The following is a 19,509-nucleotide window of genomic DNA, read 5'->3' on the forward strand; positions in this document are numbered from 1 at the left end:
ATACAGTTGCATACTTAAAATATAGGCTACTATACTTAGACACTATTATACCAAAGTATACTGTAATTACAAACCAAGCTGGAGATCCTACTACACTATTAGACACCATTTTACAAGATCTTAATCCAATTACAAATCACACACAATGTCATATCAGATACAAAATACGCTAGTTAGACGCTATTCTACCCTCATTAACAAATTATACATTTAATGCTACCGACATCGGCCTATAGCTTAATTAGACAAATGTACATATTATATTGGCCACAGCCTTTATAATAGTTGGCTTCCTCGACGATCTGCTCCCATAGTTAAGACATCAGACCATTTAAAGCCATGTCACTATCCAACCCCAGTAACAATAGACCAGCTACTGAAGCTGCCAGGACATTTATCTTTATTTCCCACTGTTAGACCCTTATCACAGTCTTATTATACTTACTTACAGGGTAATTTGTGACACATTACAACAGAACTGTACTGTAAAATAAAGTGAAGACCTTCTCCCTGTTAGACCGTTATTACAGTGTTATTAGGTCTACTTCAGAGGTAATTATACTTAATTAGGTGGTAATTAGTGGCACATAACAACAGAACTGTACTGTAAAATAAAGTGGTGCCGCTTACTGTTAGACCCTTATGACAGTCTTATTATACTTACTTAGGAGTAATTAGTGGCACATAACAGAACTGTACTGTAAAATGAAGTGGTGCCGCTTGCTGTTAGACCCTTATTACAGTCTTATTATATTTAATTAGGAGGTAATTAGTGGCACATAACAGAACTGTACCGTAAAATAAAGTGGTGCCACTTACTGTTAGACCCTTATTACAGTCTTATTATACTTAATTAGGAGGTAATTAGTGGCACATAACAACAGAACTGTACTGTTAAATAAAGTGGTCCCGCTTACTGTTAGACCCTTATTACAGTCTTATTATACTTACTTAGGAGGTAATTAGTGGCACATAACAACAGAACTGTACTGTAAAATAAAGTGAAGACCATCTCCCTGTTAGACTGTTATTACAGTGTTATTAGGCCTACTTCAGAGGTAATTAGTGGCACATAACAACAGAACTGTACTGTTAAATAAAGTGGTCCCGCTTACTGTTAGACCCTTATTACAGTCTTATTATACTTACTTAGGAGTAATTAGTGGCACATAACAACAGCACTGTACTGTAAAATAAAGTGGTGCCACTCACGGTTGGACCCTTATTACCGTCTTTTTAGGCCTACTTAGGAGTAATTAGTTGCACATAACAACAGAACTGTACTGTAAAATGAAGTGGTCCCTCTCACTGTTAGACCCGTTTAGACATTCTTAGAGGGTCGTTTTTCTGACCCTTGTGGATGGCCTCCAGCGCTCCAGAGCCCTGCCAGCACAGGGCTAAAGGGCGCTGTGTGGCTCACTATGCGTCACTGTGGCCGGCTCTTCACACAGGGCCCTGGGACCTCCACAGCTGCTTGTAGCCGAGCTCCAGCTCAAACACACACTGCTGGTGAGGAGCTGATGGTCGCTCTCTGGAAGTCCTTCTCTGGAGGTTTGCTGAGCTACTAAAGCTGTCAGAAAAACAATGTTATCTCCAAAATGTATAAACTTGTTGCAAAGTTGCACAATGATGTCAGTGTCCGTCCAGGTGCCAGTGTCTTTATTTCACAGGAAAATACTGCGAATACAACAAAAAACAGTCTTGTGTGAATACAGGCTCTCCAAACTGCTATCTTGACTGTCTACGCTTCCCAACTGAGCTTACTTCCTTGTATACCAGATTATAGCCAAAATAATATAAAAAGAAATAATGCAGCTATTACTGTCTTCATATTAAATTAATACATACAATTACATGTAAAGCCTACTTACGAACATACCTCATGTTGTGGCTGCTTATCTCATTCACCCAGTTACCTCTGCTGCACTGACACTGACTTTATTTGTAAAAGATAACCATATAAACTGCTTATCTTCAAAGTTAATATTATAATGGCCACTGAACACCATGTTTATATGTACCAAATGAACTGCTCATATGAGCTGCTGAACATTATGTGTTACACACAACACCTTACTGTATGTGCAACATATCTTATAACTGCTTAAATCTGTGGCTTCAATCTGCGGCTTCATGTTAACAAATTCCAAAACTCAACATTTATAAGCATGAAAACAATAAAACAGTATGGTGAGGTCACTGACATTATGGCGCGACGCCATTAGGCCTCGTTTATGATCACTCGAGGCTCTCGGTCTTAAGCAAGCACACTCGACATGCTGATGTTAGCAGCTAAGGCTAGCAAATGCAACCACCCTATTTCTTCACCTTCATTACGCTGTAAACATATAAACATGACACCGCAACTTACAGACAGACGTAACATATTGAACAGGGCGCTTGTGCACTTATCTCACCTGCAAGTACAACAAAAGACAGTCGTGTGTGAGTAGAGGCTCTCCATGCTGCTATCTTGACTGTCTGGCTTTGCAACTGAGCTGACTTCTTCCTCGTTTACAAGGATTGCAGCGCCAGTCACTGGCCTTAGAAAGCATATACTGACACCTATGGGCGAAAGTGGATATTGCCCAACAGGTACAAAAAGTGAAGGCGAACTTCTGTGTTTTGTAGTGATACACAAAAACAGGGGCGTCGCTAGGCGTGCAAAACATCCGGGGCTTTAGCCCCACGCAGTTTTGCCTCAGTTACCTTGAAAAAGTAATCTGATTACTGATTATTGATTACTCCTTAAAAGTAATTCTAAGATTGATAGTACTTTGTCGCCAGCACAGAGTGAACAACAAACCTTAATTTTCTCATCTTTAGCTGAGAGGAACTCAAAATAATGACTATATTTCCAGCTAGAAAACGCGCATCTCTCTCCTCCCTCCATTGTTGTTGTGTTTATGTCGCTGCGTGGTGTTACACGTGAGTTGTGCTCGTGCTGAAAATGTGACTCGTCGCAAACGATCACTCCCCGGGACAAGAAAAAGCAAAAATATACATTTTACTAAGGAAAATTACAAAAACAATGATAAGTAACTTTAATCCGATTTCTGGTTTGTAAATATTGACGTGTTAGATTACTCGTAGCCTACTGAAAAAAGTGGTCAGATACCGGTATCACTGCCCGCAGAGTCGTTTTTCAACGGGGTCTAGGGAAATTTGGAAAATTTGGAAAATTGGGCTGTTTAAAGATGCAATTTCAACATAGTTTGAGAAGGAAAGGAAGGCCAATCGCTAGGGTCCTCATCGTCATGTTTTTATCACAAATAAAGCTAATTTTCCCTCACTAGGCCTATGTTTACATTAAAGATATTAAGTGTGCTGTGTTGAAGTGTGCATAGGCTATAAGAGCAGAACATTCCCTATTATAATTTCTTGACTTAATGTCTGTCTGCATTAGGCCTACAGGAGGCTTTGTAGGGTATTAAGAGAAAAACATCGTCATTTAACATTGTTAATAAACCCAAAAATGTAATATAAATCTGCAGCATTTAATGTAATAAACCCACAAATGTAATACCTTTTCCACAAGAGCCGCTGCCTACTACAAACGTAACAAATGATTTCCCACACATGTAATAACTATTACGTTTACAGGGATTTCTTTGTGGGGACGTGAAAATCTTTATTGTAATAACTTCCCACAAATGTAGTAATACAATGAATAATGGTCATGGTGGTTGTTGTTTGTTTATTTGCCCATACACCTAGCCTACTAATACTACTGACCGTGGGTACAAAATCCAGCTGCTGACTCTCCGCTGTCACACAACGGATCCCCCCGTGACCAAAGTGTCAGTTGAACTTCAGAAGAGCCGGAATTCAACACTACTAGAACGGCCGTAAGCGGTCATTTGGACCGCTAGATTTAAACTCTAAAATCTGTCAGGTAAATACCCAACTGAGGGATGAATGCATTCATTGTGTCATGATATTTAAAAAACGAAATAACGAATTAACACCAAAGTGTACATTTTAATAAATTTTATTATAATTAAACTTATTAAAATGTAGCCTACACTTTGGTGTTATTTCGTTCTTAAATGTAGCCTATATATTTGTCAATATTCATATCATCGCACATAGTAAACCGTAATTATTGTATATTTACACACGATTTTAATAGAGAAAACTCAGAACAAGAAAATTAACTACTGAAAGTAACTTATTTGATTATGAAACATTTTATTTTAACACTTAATAATATATAATAAAATAATAATAATAGCCTAATCGAAAAAGCTGGAAACGAGGTGATCTAAAACAAAGACAAACAAAGAGTCGTTGTGATCACTGGTCACAGTCTCTGCAGATTACCTCCGGTCTGGTACAGTTACCACACGGGCTTGTGGCATTTCAAGTGTCCGACGTTTGGTTCCGTTTGCAGCTCTTTTGGACCGGCACTGCCTTGGTGTCTGTGTCAGCGAAGATGGCCAGTGGCGGTCGTCTAATAACATCCTCGATCTGGCTGGGATCAATGCCTGCATCTTATTCAAGGAGCACCAGCAGCAGGAGAGGCTAGAGGAAAGTCCTGCAGCAGCTGGCAGGGGAGCTGAGGGCAGAAAACATGGAGGGGAAAGGAGCCGCGGCAGAAGGTAGACAGTAGTGGAAACAAACACCGCAGCAGCAGCTGACACGGAGACGGAGGCATTGCCGGTCCAAAGAGCTGCAAACAGAACCAAACGTCGGACACTTGAAATGCCACAAGCCCGTGTGTGGTAACTGTGAGGAGAGTGGAGGTAGTCTGTGGAAACTGGACCAGTGATCACAACAGCTCTTTCGATTATTATCATTATTATTATTATTTTATTATATATTATTAAGTTTTAAAATAAAATGTTTCATATTCAAATAAGTTACTTTTCTTGAGTTTTCTCTATAAAAATCGTGTGTAAATGCAGTAATTACGGTTTATGTGCGATGATATGAATATTGATAAATGTATAAACTTATGAAAATGTAGGCCTACACTTTGGTGTTATTTCGGTTTTTTTTTTGTTTTTTTTTTAAATATCAAGACACAATGAATGCATTGAGAGATTATAGAGTTTAAATCCAGCGGTCCAAATGACCGCTTACGGCAGTTCTATGTTGAATTCCGGCTCCTCTGAAGTCCAACTGACACTTTGGTCCAATCAGAAACATATAATTTGACCGGATCTAACTCTTGGGTCGTGTAAAGCGCGTTGTTATGCCCTAACCAAGATATCGATCATTAAGATTAACTGGATCAGATCTGACTGGAATGTACCCGCCACAGTGGTAAACTGATTCAGTTCACCCGCCAGCACACAAACTCACCCGCATTTGGCGGGTGGCGGGTTTAATTTCCATCCCTGTTTTAAACGCTGCAGTATTACTGAACAGTAGGCTAATAGACTGCTATGGTCATATCAGTGACGCATAGAGGGGGAAAGAATAACACTGATGTTGAATTTGCAACAATTATTCGGACTCTGGTGACAATGTTGCATTTGAGGCTGCTGGCCGTTCGACATGCAGCCACATAAAAACCTTTCACTATTAGACAATTATATTTGATTTTTTATTTTTTTTTCAAAGCATGAGATCCGGGGCTATTCCCAAAACATCCGGGGCTATAGCCCGAATGCCCAGGTCAAACGACGTGCCTGCACAAAAAGTAGGCTATACAAAAGTGAAGCAGGTGAACTTCCCCTGTGTTTTGTAGTGATACAAGGCGTTTGAATTTGAATTAAAATGAATCTCTCGCCAAAAAGCAACCTAGGCTTCATTTGTCAATGTCCTATATGAGTCAAACCTTCGTGTAAAAGCAATGAAAGAGGCACTTTTAAGATTTTTAGACAAAAAGTGTCGATCTCCAAATGCGACCTAACAGACAGGAAAGTAATGGTGGACTGCTCCTCAAGCCTTCCTGTTAGGTCACCTGCTTCACTTTTGTATACTTTTTGTGTATCACTACAAAACACAGGAGAAGTTCACCTGCTTCACTTTTTGTACCTGTTGGGCAATATCCACTTTCGCCCATAGGTGTCAGTATAGGCTTTCCAAGGCCAGTGACTGGCGCTGCAATCCTTGTAAACGAGGAAGAAGTCAGCTCAGTTGAAAAGCGTGGGACAGTCAAGATAGCAGCATGGAGAGCCTCTACTCACACACGACTGTCTTTTGTTGCACTTGCAGGTGAGATAAGTGCACAAGCGCCCTGTTCAATATGTTAAGTCTGTCTGTAAGTTGCGGTGTCATGTTTATATGTTTACAGCGTTATGAATGTGAAGAAATAAGGCCGCTAGCATTTGCTAGCCTTAGCTGCTAACATCAGCATGTCGAGTGTGCTAGCTTAAGACCGAGAGCGAGAGCCTCGTGTGACCATAAACAAGGCCTAATGGCGTCGCGCCGTAATGTCAGTGACCTCGCCGTACTGTTTTATTGTTTTCATGCTTATGAATGTTGAGTTTTGGAATTTGTTAACATGAAGCCGCAGATTGAAGCCACAGATTTAAGCAGTTATACAGTAAGGTGTTGTGTGTAACACATAATGTTAAGCAGCTCAGATGAGCAGTTCATTTGGTACATATAAACATGGTGTTCAGTGGCCATTATAATATTAACTTTGAAGATAAGCAGTTTATATGGTTATCTTTTACAAATAAAGTCAGTGTCAGTGCAGCAGAGGTAACTGAGTGTATGAGATAAGCAGCCACAACATGAGGTATGTTCGTAAGTAGGCTTTACATGTAATTTTATTAATATGAAGACAGTAATAGCTGCATTATTTCTTTTTATATTATTTTGGCTATAATCTGGTATACAAGGAAGTAAGCTCAGTTGGGAAGCGTAGACAGTCAAGATAGCAGTTTGGAGAGCCTGTATTCACACAAGACTGTTTTTTGTTGTATTCGCAGTATTTTCCTGTGAAATAAAGACACTGGCACCTGGACGGACACTGACATCATTGTGCAACTTTGCAACAAGTTTTTGGAAATAAAATTGTTTTTCTGAAAGCTTTAGTAGCTCAGCAAACCTCCAGAGAAGGACTTCCAGAGAGCGACCATCAGCTCCTCACCAGCAGTGTGTGTTTGAGCTGGAGCTCGGCTACAAGCAGCTGTGGAGGTCCCAGGGCCCTGTGTGAAGAGCCGGCCACAGTGACGCATAGTGAGCCACACAGCGCCCTTTAGCCCTGTGCTGGCAGGGCTCTGGAGCACTGGAGGCCGTCCAAAAGGGTCAGAAAAGCGACCCTCTACGAATGTCTAAAAGGGTCTAACAGTGAGAGGGACCACTTCATTTTACAGTACAGTTCTGTTATGTGCAACTAATTACTCCTAAGTAGGCCTAATAATATGGTAATAAGGGTCCAACCGTGAGTGGCACCACTTTATTTTACAGTACAGTTCTGTTATGTGCCACAAATTACCTCCAAAGTAGGCCTAATAACACTGTAATAACGGTCTAACAGGGAGAAGGTCTTCACTTTATTTTACAGTACAGTTCTGTTGTAATGTGTCACAAATTACCCTGTAAGTAAGTATAATAAGACTGTGATAAGGGTCTAACAGTGGGAAATAAAGATAAATGTCCTGGCAGCTTTAATAGCTGGTCTATCGTTACTGGGGTTGGATAGTAACGTGGCTTTCAATGTGTGATGTCTTAACTATGGGAGCAGATCATCGAGAAAGCCACCTACAAACTCCACAAGACTCCAGAGAACATCCAGGTAACCAGGGACGTGTGTAGTAGTGACCAGATGTGAACCGATATGGTTTGACTTTAGTTAAGGTACTGTTTTCTTATAATGATCAATAAATGACTCTGTAAGAAAGTGAAACTGTTAAATAAAACTCAAATAAATGTATATTCCTCTGAACTCTGTGTGTTTTGTCCGACTATTATAAAGGTTGTGGCCAATATAATATGTACATTTGTCCAATTAAGCTATAGGCCGATGTCGGTAGCATTAAATGTATAATTTGTTAATGAGGGTAGAATAGCGTCTAACTAGCGTATTTTGTATCTGATATGATATTGTGTGTGATTTGTAATTGGATTAAGATCTTGTAAAATGGTGTCTAATAGTGTAGTAGGATCTCCGGTTTGGTTTGTAATTACAGTATAATTTAGTATAATAGTGTGTAAGTATATTAGCCTATATTTTAAGTAGCCTGTACGAATGTATATGCAGTTTATGATTACAGCATAATTTGGGTAGGCTATAAGGTGTCTAATTACGGTGTAATTTTCTTGTTTATTGTCTAATTAAGATTACATTATTTCTAGTTGTCTAAATTGACACAAAGTACGGCTTGTTACGTCTCATTAGCGCCTTGTTTTGTATAATTTGATACAAAGTAAAGCTTGTTACGTCTTATTAGCGTCTTGTTTTGTCTAATTTGATACAAAAGTACGGCCCGTTACGTTTTATTAACGTACTAAATAAATAAAGTAAACTAAACTAAATAAAGTGCGACCTTACATAATTGGATAATAACCATCAGTAAACTGGTTGTGTCTGACTCCCTCACTAGCGGGGACGGAGGCCGTTTTCTGGGGGAAAGTTCCCTGAAGTCTCGGTGAGGAGGACTGACGGTCGCGGTGATTTATTTAAAGTTTTTGCCGGTGACAAATGCTGTTTTTCGGGGAGAAATGTGAGGAAGAGTAGGTAGGACAGACAGGAGGACGGACGCTTCTCCATGTAAAGCTGTGTTGTTATTTTCCTCATATAAGTTGCTAAAGACGGTTACAGTTTCTACTTTACTGTTGTCTGGTCCTGTAACGTTACTTTGTGGGACATTTCTCTGTATTTAGTTAAGGTAAGGACCTGCGCAGTTATCAGACTAGTCAGATCGACACGCCCTCGCTCCGCGCCTCCGGATTATCCGTTCACACTGGGACGGCTCACCAATAATGCGGCCCTGATACTACCTCCAGAGGCAGATCAGCACCGGAGCGAAATTTCCCCCCGGTTGCAGATTATTTCATACATTGTAATTAAAACAAACTAACTTTTTTTTAAACAAATAAAAGTAATTGCAATAAACTACATCCTCTTTTGGAATGACATATACATAATACAATAACAAACCACTTTAACATTGTAATTATTTTCAGAGTCAGGTTTTTTTAAAACTGTGTAACAGAATTCAATATTGCTGATAATATTTTTCAGAAATTGCCTCACTGTGCAAAAAATGTGTTTTAAAACATGACCAACTCCCTGAGAGGGAAAAAAACAAAAACCTAAAGATTTGTTGTGCAAAAATTAGACCTTTAACCCTCACATCTTTTCAGTGACTAGTGTGGGCTTGCTTCATGCTGCACATCTTCTCAAATCTGGGTTGTAGTTGTGAGGCTGCCACACTGAGTTCATTTTCAATGTCCAGCTTTGATCTGTATTTTGTCTTGATTGAGGCCACTGCAGAAAAACCTATCTCACATAGGTAGGATGTGGCAAAAAAAGAAGAATGGTCAGGGCTCTTTTACCTAGCAGTGGGTAATCTTTCTCTGCTCCAAACCAAAATGCAGCCAGTGTCTTTGACTTAAACTGCAGCCTCATTGTTGAATCAGAGGTGGCATCAATGAACTGTTCCTCCTCGGCTGTGCTGAAGTCGGCAGGTGGTGTTGCACTGAAGGGTTCACGGATCCAGTCATATTCTTTCTTTCTTCAATGAATGATTTCAAGTTCTCAAAGGAGTCAATATTTCCATCTTTCACTTGCTGCTGCCACATCTCAAGTTTTCTGATGAATGGTGTGATTTTATCTGCCAGATGTGGAAGGTGTGTGTTTTTGCCCTGCATCTGCAAATTCACTTCATTGAGTTTCACAAACATGTCACTGAGGTATCAAGTTTCATGAGGAAATCACTTCCCTCTTCCTCCAAAAAGATGCAGATCTCATCTCCCAGTTCAAAGACCCTGGACAGCACCTTTCCACGTGACAGCCATCGGGACTCACTGTGAAACAAAACAGCTGTATGGTCGGAGCCCATTTCTTTGCATAGTGCTGAAAAAATCAGCGATTTGACAGCTCGTGTTTTGATGTAGTTGACTGTGGCAATGACGTCGGTTATTACATCATTCAGCTCAGGACTCAGCTGTTTAGGCGCCAGCGCCTCGCAGTGTATCATGCAGTGTGTCCACTGCACATCGGGGGAGATGCGCTTGATGAGCGCTTGCAGCCCTCCATGTTTCCCAGCCATAGCCTGAGCCCCGTCTGTGCAGATCCCCACACAGTCCTCAATTCTCAGATTGGCCTCTTTCAAGTAAGTGTCAATGATTTTAAACAGTTCTTCTGCAGTGGCTCTGCCAAGAACTTTTTTTGCAACTCCTCCCTCAAATCATCTTCATCAATAAAACAGTAAACAGTAACGAGGGGGGTATTGGGTATGGACGGGACATGGACATGGACGTGTACCAGAGATTTATCAGTGAACTGCGAACATGTGCATGCCTGAAGGGAGCCTTCAATTCAATAAAAACAACTTTTCTAAAATCTCTACAACTCTTTTTCAAAACGTGTGGATGATGCTGAGGTGAGGGTTCTGACTGGAGGCTACGTTGCATTCGAATTTGTCTTTAAAATAAGAGCTTTACATTGCACCCCACTGGAGTTTAGAGCTGGGTTCTTAGCGGGGGGGGGGCTTTTAATTTGAAAGTAGCGACTGTTAGTAGCTTGCTGCTACAACAACAAGTGGACAACGAAGACAGCTCCAGAGGCCGAGGAGACGCTAGCATCTCCTGGATCTCAGCGGCTGTCCAGTTGCTCATCTTGACATCCATGGATGAAGTGATGGACTGACTGCTGTGATCAGCTGTTTCCTGGTTTTAAAACTTCCCGGCTGTGGGTCGCACAACAGTGCAGGTCATCGACACCTTCGCCCATCTCATGCAATTTCCGGCATATCGACATCTCAGATTTAGATCACAATGGAGTTGGAAAAAAGTGTACGCTCCGAAGTGGCAAATTGGTGGACCAGAACAGACCCCAGATTTACTGCCCTCTGCCTAAATCGGCGAACCTGGATGAAAAAAAGGACAGCCGAATCGGCGGCTAGCTGCCCAGTATAAAAATGGCTATTAACCCTGCAAGTAGAATTACGTTACCTTTAGCCATCCTAAAAAACAATCTGTTATATTTTATCTTATTTTTTACCACATCTACATAGTCATTGGGTGCTATCGTTCAGTCTAACAATGCTATTGGATGGTAAATTTGTTTATAAGTCCTGCCTATTGGGCCATGAACTCACACAACCTCTCAAGGTTTCCTTCAAACAACATCTCTTTGTTACATTGGACTAAATTCATCACATTCAAGTAAGTAAAATGTCTTTGACATTTTTTTTGGTTGTCATTACAATGTCTAGAACATGTACATATGTAGTTATTGTGGAATAGATTCATCAAATTTCATCTAGAGCTTGTTGTATATTTTTTTTGCAATTCTACAACACTGGGTGAGTGTGGTAGTCAAAATAGCAGGCTTGTTGCAGTGGGCACAGACAGGTTGTATTCCCTCCACTACACCACTGCCTGAAACAGAGTGTTTTCTTTATACATGGACAATATACATACTAGCCTTGTGTTGTGTTCTGGTCAAATTTTACTAATTTAAAATTTTTATCTCTATAAAATTTAGTTAATTTGATCAGACTGACCTAAAATTCCATGACTTTGTCCACAAAGAGGATATCAACAGACAATTCAGTTATAGGAAAGGTGAAAATGTTCCTGAATGTGGGGTGTGGATGTAAGTGGGGGTATGCATGTTTTCATTTTAGTATGATAATTATAGAGCATAACAAGCAGTATTGTCATGTCAAGGCAGTATTGTGTGACTAAATGGCTGGTGATTGGGATGCACATTTCTTTTAGCATGATAAGTAAAGAGCATAGGCTAAGCCATTTACATTTAGGGCATTTAGCAGATGCTTTTGTCCAAAGCGACTTGCAATAAGCAGACAGTATTGTCTGCCTGGAAAACATTGGGGAATTCATTACGTGGGAACAGCCAGGCAGGTGGGCCTGCCCAACTGTGACCTTAAAGACGAGAAGAGCTTGAAGAAAAAGCGGAGAGGAAACTATGATATCAGAGTAGAGGTGAATCAAAACATCTGTGCTGTCAAATGGTATGACAACAGGGCTGTCATACTTGTGTCATCCTTTGCTGAACCTAAACCTGTGCAGAAGATGGGACAAAGCCACCAGAACCTACACTGAAGTTGAGAGGCCTTACATTGTTGGTGCCTACAACAAGTACATGGGAGGTTATGGATTTGTTGGACTGTCGATGGGTCTCCTGCATCTGCCAATGTTGTAAGAGTGGCGTAGCCCCTTTCAGGAATGGGGTGGTGCGCGAGGTGTGTGTGCTTAACACGCGTAATGTGTGAGTCAGTGAGCGAGAGCGAGGAAGCGTGCGTACGTGCGGACAGTGAATGAATGGGAGAGGAAGGAGAAGCGGAAGGAGTAATAGTGGTAGCGACAGCAATAAATTGTACAAATTAGGCTGCAGTTTGGCTGTGAATAAAGGCGACGGCTCCTCAAGATAGAGCAAAGCTCCCTGGTATTATTTTCCTACCAGCTTAACACGTGAAAGGGGGTGAAGGTAAACACAAACTTCAGCCCTGAATGAAATCATCTTCCCTGTGCTTCCCGACCACAGTAGGGGAGCCGAGCAGGAATGGTGTAACACCATTTGACTGGCTGTAGCTAAAAGCTACTGGCTTAACTAGCAGCTAAGTTAGAGGAGGTTGACTCGCAACACTTCAACACGTGTGTTTTTTTCTGCTTGGCAAACCGATTCAATTTAAAATCAAAATTTTGACACCCTTACCAGTTAACAAGCTGAAGTGAGTTCACCCGTGTTTCGGTTCAGTGACAGGGACTAGAGACTCTGAGCTCCAGTTCAGCACTAAATGATCCGGTGAAAAAGTATTTTGTTGTGTGTGCCTGTCTTACACTGTTAGACATGTGCTCACTCAGACGAGGGCTTGGAAATTGTTTTTATTTTTTCTTTATTTCTTTACTTTATCGATGGTGATATGTTGTGGTTTCTTTCCAGTGGTGGACAGTAACGGAGTAAATTTACTTGAGTACTGTACTTAAGTACATATCCAGAGGATTTGTACTTTACTTGAGTATTAGATTTCTTTGGTACTTATTACTCTTACTTGAATACATTTCCAAGACGAATATTTTTACTTTTACTCAAGTTAATTTCTAGGAAGGCTGAAAAGTACGGGTTACTTTCAGGTCTGCTCTTTTTTTTTCCTTTTTTTTTTCTAAAATACTATTGGACACAAGCTGTGTTTGTCAAAGAAGGAAACCTATCACAGTGCACGCTCTCCACTGGGATCTACGTAAAAGCGGAAATACGTCATCCCTCCCCATAAGGATACCACCAAAGTAGCCACGCTCTCGACTGCGTTTGTCAACACAAAACCGCGACAATGGCTGCATCAGCAGAAGAAAGACAATCCGCTGAGTCTCAGTCTGAGTCTGATAATGATCCGGAGCAGGAACTTTCAGAAAATCCTTGGCCTTATCTGGACTCCATGTTTGAGTTTGACAGAGTAAAAAACGTGGACACAGACAAACAGACATATATTTTCAAATGTTTATTGTGTTTCCGAAGAAAAACTACCTCTCTGCTTTCAACAACTCCACGTCCAACTTAAAGAAACATGTTGACGTAAGTTAACCAGACTTTCACCATGTTATTTTCTATTTGTCTCGGTCAATGTCATCATGTTGTGAGAATGTGAGTGTGTGTTGATCACAAAAACTACATTTTGTAGGAAGTGGCGCTGTGTGTGTGTGTGTGCGCGCGCGCGTGTGTGTTGTGGTTTTAAACGATGGCCGAATGAAACGCTCTCATAACGTAACGTTATTTGTTATTAACACTCACCAAACTTCTGTCGACCCCCTTGCTTTGCTTTAGTTAATCCATTTGCCATATTACTGAGAAATGCTGTTCTAGTATAATCCTGGGGGAATGCTGCTTTTGGGGTGATTAAGCTGGATGTATACTTTGTCGTACTGGGACATTGTGGTTTTATTTCATTCACTGAGTTTGTCTTGCTGAAAGCAGTATTGTTGTAAAGGTAGATTAATCCATGCAGAGCATTTGTAGTTCAAATATGATGGACAGTACATACAGTGTCAATGTTTTCCCTCTCTGGTGTTAACGTCTTTCCATACTACACACAGACAGACACAGAAAGACAGACATGGGGACATGGGGAGACAAGACAGACATGGGGAGACAGAGTTTGTTTTGCTCCTATATTGTACTGGTACATGTCCTTCCTGTAAAGTCAAGTGACTTCAACATTGAGTTATTGAAAGCAGAGATGTAGTTTTTTGTGAAGCATCGATTCTCAACCAGTGGTCTGGGGACAACATTGGTCTTTGAGGGGGTTCCAGTTCCGAACTTAGCTAAATGATAGAGAGTTAGTTGGACGGTGCAGGTTCATTTGGTTACAGTTGTTAACATCTGCATCTGCAACATCTGCTGTCCTCCTGTGATCCCATTCATTAGGGCCCGAGCAGGTCATCGACCTGTGAGGTCCCTATTGTAATTGGAAGGACAAGTGTACCGCTTTAACTGCAGTTTTGGAGGCCTGAACATACCCAAATACTCACCAAATTTGGAATATACGTCACATCTAGTGAAAAATTTGATAATTTAATGCCGTTGGGCGAGGTCGTGACCTGCGGGCTCTGTAGCGCCCCCTAATGTTCCTCCCTGCCTTCCACATGCACGTAGATGAACGAAATTCGGTACGCTGATTCATCGTGAGCAGACGCACAAAAAAGTCTATGGAGACCATACTGTCACTCCAACAGGAAGTCAGCTATTTAGATGTGTGGCGGCGTTTTTGTCCAATTCATGCCTACTTTGAAAATTATCTTGTCCTAGAGCTTAAACACCCCAGTCTTAAAATTAACTCAGTAATTTTCTTCATGTCTTGAAGAACAAAAGTTATTAAAATCTTTCAGCTGCGACATACTTTAGTGGGCGGGGCAGTGGAAACCATTTTTTTCCCTCGCGGTCAAGCATCGAGGCTTTATAACTTCAACATACAATTTCCTATCCACACCAAACTGCTCGTAAGTGTAGAGGGTGTCTCCCCGAACACATCTCAGCATCAATACTTAGTCTGCCATTTTGATTTTGGCCGTCATGTTGAAATATTGACAATCTTCGTACTTAAATTATCTCCTCCTACAGACGTAACGCCACCGACTTCAAAGTCACTCAGTAGCATCCTCTGACCTTGAAGATGAAAAGTTATTAAAATCTTTATCCTACGTCATACCTGCTGGCCACAGTGGAGCGGGAAATTTGAATCCTTCGCCGTAAAGCATCGTGTCCTCATAACTTCTTCATACAATTTCCTATCTCGGCCAAATCTCTCAGGAATGCAGAGGGAGTCGCCCTGATGAGATCTGTGTGGTCATGGGGCGTGGCGGTGACGCGTGGGCTCTGTAGCGCCCCCTATTGTGATGCCCCGCCTCCTACTTGTACATAGAAGGACGCAAATCGGTACGCACCTTCATCATGACCAGACGCACAAAAAACCCATTTGGATGCTTACTCTCACTACAACAGGAAGTCAGTTATTTAGATGTGTGGCGGAATTTTTGACAAATTCATGCTGACTTAGAAAATTATCTTGTCCTAGAGCTTAAACACCACAGTCTTCACATTAACTCAGGAATTTTCTTCATGCCTTGGAGAACAAAAGTTATTAAAATCTTTCAGCTGCGACATGCTTTAGTGGGCGGGGCGGTGGAAACCATTTTTTCCCCTCGCGGTCAAACATCAAGGCTTTATAACTTTAACATACAATTACCTATCCACACCAAACTTCTATTTAGTGTAGAGGCTGTCTCCCCAAATAAATGTCAGCATCAATACTAAGTCGGCCATTTTGATTTTGGACGCCATTTTGAAATATTGCCAATCTTCGTACTTAAATTATCTCCTCCTACAGATGTAACACCACCGACTTCAGTAGCATCCTCTGACCTTGAAGATGAAAAGTTATTAAAATCTTTATCCTACGTCATTCCTGCTGGCAGTTGCGGAGCCTGCCATAACAATCCTTCGCCATGAAGCATCAAGTCCTGATATCTCCTTCATACTATTTCCTGGCTCGGCCAAATCTAGAGGGAATCTAGAGGGAGTCGCCCTGAATAGATCTGTGCATCAATACTGTGTCATATCCATAGCGCCACCCACTGGAAACCCACTGGAAACATGAAGTAAGTTTTATCGCAGTCAATTTTGGCGCCCTACATGCATGTACATGAATGAAATTTGGCATGCATGTGTGTTATGAGAAGACGCACAAATGACTCATTTACACCCACACTCTCAGTCCAACAGGAAGTGGTCTATTTAGCTTAGAAGCACATGAATGTATGATGTACGTGATACAAGTCGCCACTAGATGGCACTGTTGTCTTTCAAGGCACATGTATCCTATCTAGATAACCTCTGAATGATTCCATTCAATTCCAGTAAGTCAGCCGCATATTCATCAGATTTTATTGAAACTTCAAAAGGTGGCAGCATGCACTTCTTGGAATAAAAACTGGTAAACAAAGCAGAACTTAGATCAAAAGCTTGACACTGATAGACAGCCATAAATACATTTTTGAAAGAGGGCAAGTGAAGCATTATTCTGCACATATTTATGTGCAGTGATGACAAACATAGTCAGATGTACATGGCATTTGCAGGTAGTTTTGTCTAAATTGCACATCACAACAGGGCATAATTGCAAGGTAATGTTTACAGCCACATAATGGATAAGTCAGTGGTAGTAAGTCACAGCACACAATTTTCAAATAAGCCAATTTACTCAGAATGCCATTTGCGTGTTGTGTCTGCCCTGTCAATGTGGCACACAACAAGATGTGTGTAGTTGTGATTCTGCCCAACTTTTCCGCGATGAACGCAGTGGCTTCCCCTGTGATTTGAAACAACTGAGTGAGTTCTTTGGTCAAACACAGCTACTGCAGGATGCTCGTCAAACCTGGTCACTTGACCGCTGTCCCTTTCCAAAAGGAAGAATCAAATCTGGCTGCACTCCACTACCTATCTAAATCTGTGGCATTCCACTTCCATCCTCCCCTATGATGCGCTGCCTTCCTGCCTTCACAGTGACAACAGAAGGCAGTGTCTTAGCTGCGCCGGTTGTCGAGTGGTTAGAGTGCATGCCACATACGCAGTGGACCCGGGTTCGAATTTAGGGCGGAGGAAGTTTACTGCAAGCCACAATCCCCCCTTCTCTGTCCCACTTCCAATCTATTCCCTGCAAAAACACAAGTGTCCATGCCTGAATTCCAGACAAAGGCAAAGAGAAGGCCGTAAAACTTCACACAACATAACAGTGCAGAATCGATTGTCAAAACGTACCTGATTGCTAAATGTTTTAGAAATCATTCACCTGTAGTCCATTTGGATTTCTGTGAATTGCAGGAAGTTGTTCTGACTTCACCTGAAAGCGCTTAATACTGGCAGGGGCAACCCACCACGTTACAAACAGACGTTGGGAGAAGAGGCTGATATTCACCCCCGGCGTGCACTGTCCCAAAGGCAGGCGGTTGCCGCCTCCGTGAACAACGATCAAGCCATGGGGTTTAAGCCGCGGCGCGTTTGGACGGCAGCATGCCCCGATGTGCGCACGGACTGCGAGGGCCCGTTCATCACTGCTTGCAGTTTTAATTAGGGCCCGAGCAGGTCATCGACCTGTGGGGTCCCTATTGTAATTGGAAGGACTAGTGTACCGCTTTAACTGCAGTTTTGGAGGCCTGAACATACCCAAAAACTCACCAAATTTGGAATATACGTCACATCTAGTGAAAAATTTGATAATTTAATGCCGTTGGGCGAGGTCGTGACCTGCAGGCTCTGTAGCGCCCCCTAATGTTCTTCCCTGCCTTCCACATGCACGTAGATGAACGAAATTCGGTACGCTGATTCATCGTGAGCAGACGCACAAAAAAGTCTGTGGGGACCATACTGTCACTCCAACAGGAAGTCAGCTATTTAGATGTGTGGCGGCGTTTTTGTCCAATTCATGCCTACTTTGAAAATTATCTTGTCCTAGAGCTTAAACACCCCAGTCTTAAAATTAACTCAGTAATTTTCTTCATGTCTTGAAGAACAAAAGTTATTAAAATCTTTCAGCTGCGACATACTTTAGTGGGCGGGGCAGTGGAAACCATTTTTTTCCCTCGCGGTCAAGCATCGAGGCTTTATAACTTCAACATACAATTTCCTATCCACACCAAACTGCTCGTAAGTGTAGAGGGTGTCTCCCCGAACACATCTCAGCATCAATACTTAGTCTGCCATTTTGATTTTGGCCATCATGTTGAAATATTGACAATCTTCGTACTTAAATTATCTCCTCCTACAGACGTAACGCCACCGACTTCAAAGTCACTCAGTAGCATCCTCTGACCTTGAAGATGAAAAGTTATTAAAATCTTTATCCTACGTCATACCTGCTGGCCACAGTGGAGCGGGAAATTCGAATCCTTCGCCGTAAAGCATCGTGTCCTCATAACTTCTTCATACAATTTCCTATCTCGGCCAAATCTCTCAGGAATGCAGAGGGAGTCACCCTGATGAGATCTGTGTGGTCATGGGGCGTGGCGGTGACGCGTGGGCTCTGTAGCGCCCCCTATTGTGATGCCCCGCCTCCTACTTGTACATAGGAGGACGCAAATCGGTACGCACCTTCATCATGACCAGACGCACAAAAAACCCATTTGGATGCTTACTCTCACTACAACAAGAAGTCAGTTATTTAGATGTGTGGCGGAATTTTTGACAAATTCATGCTGACTTAGAAAATTATCTTGTCCTAGAGCTTAAACACCACAGTCTTCACATTAACTCAGGAATTTTCTTCATGCCTTGGAGAACAAAAGTTATTAAAATCTTTCAGCTGCGACATGCTTTAGTGGGCGGGGCGGTGGAAACCATTTTTTCCCCTCGCGGTCAAACATCAAGGCTTTATAACTTTAACATACAATTACCTATCCAAACCAAACTTCTATTTAGTGTAGAGGCTGTCTCCCCAAATAAATGTCAGCATCAATACTAAGTCGGCCATTTTGATTTTGGACGCCATTTTGAAATTTTTGCCAATCTTCGTACTTAAATTATCTCCTCCTACAGATGTAACACCACCGACTTCAAAGTCACTCAGTAGCATCCTCTGACCTTGAAGATGAAAAGTTATTAAAATCTTTATCCTACGTCATTCCTGCTGGCAGTTGCGGAGCCCGCCATAACAATCCTTCGCCATGAAGCATCAAGTCCTGATATCTCCTTCATACTATTTCCTGGCTCGGCCAAATCTAGAGGGAATCTAGAGGGAGTCGCCCTGAATAGATCTGTGCATCAATACTGTGTCATATCCATAGCGCCACCCACTGGAAACCCACTGGAAACATGAAGTAAGTTTTATCGCAGTCAATTTTGGCGCCCTACATGCATGTACATGAATG

General features: G+C 41.7%; 1 long non-coding RNA gene across 1 annotated transcript; it reads left to right on the forward strand.

Annotated features, from left to right (window-relative positions):
• The first annotated feature begins 6,070 nt into the window (after positions 1–6,070).
• On the forward strand, positions 6,071–7,834 carry LOC115570274 (uncharacterized). The gene is made up of 2 exons (XR_003981734.1): positions 6,071–6,165; positions 6,888–7,834. It is a non-coding gene; the product is annotated as an uncharacterized LOC115570274 (long non-coding RNA).
• Positions 7,835–19,509: the final 11,675 nt, after the last annotated feature.

This window comes from Sparus aurata, chromosome 19, assembly GCF_900880675.1.
Source record: "Sparus aurata chromosome 19, fSpaAur1.1, whole genome shotgun sequence".
NCBI lineage: Eukaryota > Metazoa > Chordata > Actinopteri > Spariformes > Sparidae > Sparus > Sparus aurata.